At 43.8% G+C, this 784-nt stretch overlaps 1 protein-coding gene across 1 annotated transcript in view; it reads right to left on the bottom strand.

The window, feature by feature from the left end:
• Positions 1-784, bottom strand: part of Rad54l (RAD54 like) — a 28,141-nt gene that overhangs the window by 5,256 nt on the left and 22,101 nt on the right. The gene's annotated exons all lie outside the window — the stretch shown is intronic.

Genomic DNA, 784 nt, shown 5'->3' on the forward strand with positions numbered 1-784 from the left:
AATTACTAGCACCCACATGACAGTTATAGACAGTTACAGCTGTCTGTAACGCCAGTTTCAGGGAACTCGACACTCATGGTAAAAACACCAATATACATTAAAATAAAAAAAAAAAAAAAAAGAACAACATGTGCTCTTAACCACTAAGCCAACTCTCCATGTCCTAAACTGTACGTCTTTACTGGGAGGATTCTATCTACATTTGCAGATAACACCTGTCATATGACTCCCAGAGTTTTTAAGCTCTCATCTCCTGGGTAGACCAGGATCAATAGAGAAGCATCTTCTGAGTAGCTACCTAGTCAGACATGATAGCAGATGCCTGAATCCCAGCATCTGGGAAGTAGCCTGGGATACATGTGATACTATCTCAAAAGACGAGGAGAAAAAAAAACCCAACAGCTTCATGGGACACAATAAATCTGCCATCTAAAATTGGTAGGAAGAGGTAGCCATGCAGTTGAGAAGAGCAGGACATTCATAATGTAAATCATCAATGGTGCATACCAACAACAGGAATCCAGAATGTGCTTGCCCCTAGTTCATTTGAAACCCACAAAAAGAAATAGGTCCTCTTGGGCTGGGAGCCATGCAGACATCCTTAAGCTTTCCCCAAAACTAGAGTCTGCACATAGAAAGCCAGTTTATGTTAAAGTTGCTTTAGGCTAAACCAACTGTCAAGAGGTTCTGGAGTGCCAGGCGGTGGTGGCGCACACCTTTAATCCCAGCACTCGGGAGGCAGAGGCAGGCGGATCTCTGTGAGTTCGAGACCAGCCTGGTCTAC

This window comes from Microtus ochrogaster, unplaced genomic scaffold, assembly GCF_000317375.1.
Source record: "Microtus ochrogaster isolate Prairie Vole_2 unplaced genomic scaffold, MicOch1.0 UNK110, whole genome shotgun sequence".
In the NCBI taxonomy this organism is placed as follows: Eukaryota; Metazoa; Chordata; class Mammalia; order Rodentia; family Cricetidae; genus Microtus; species Microtus ochrogaster.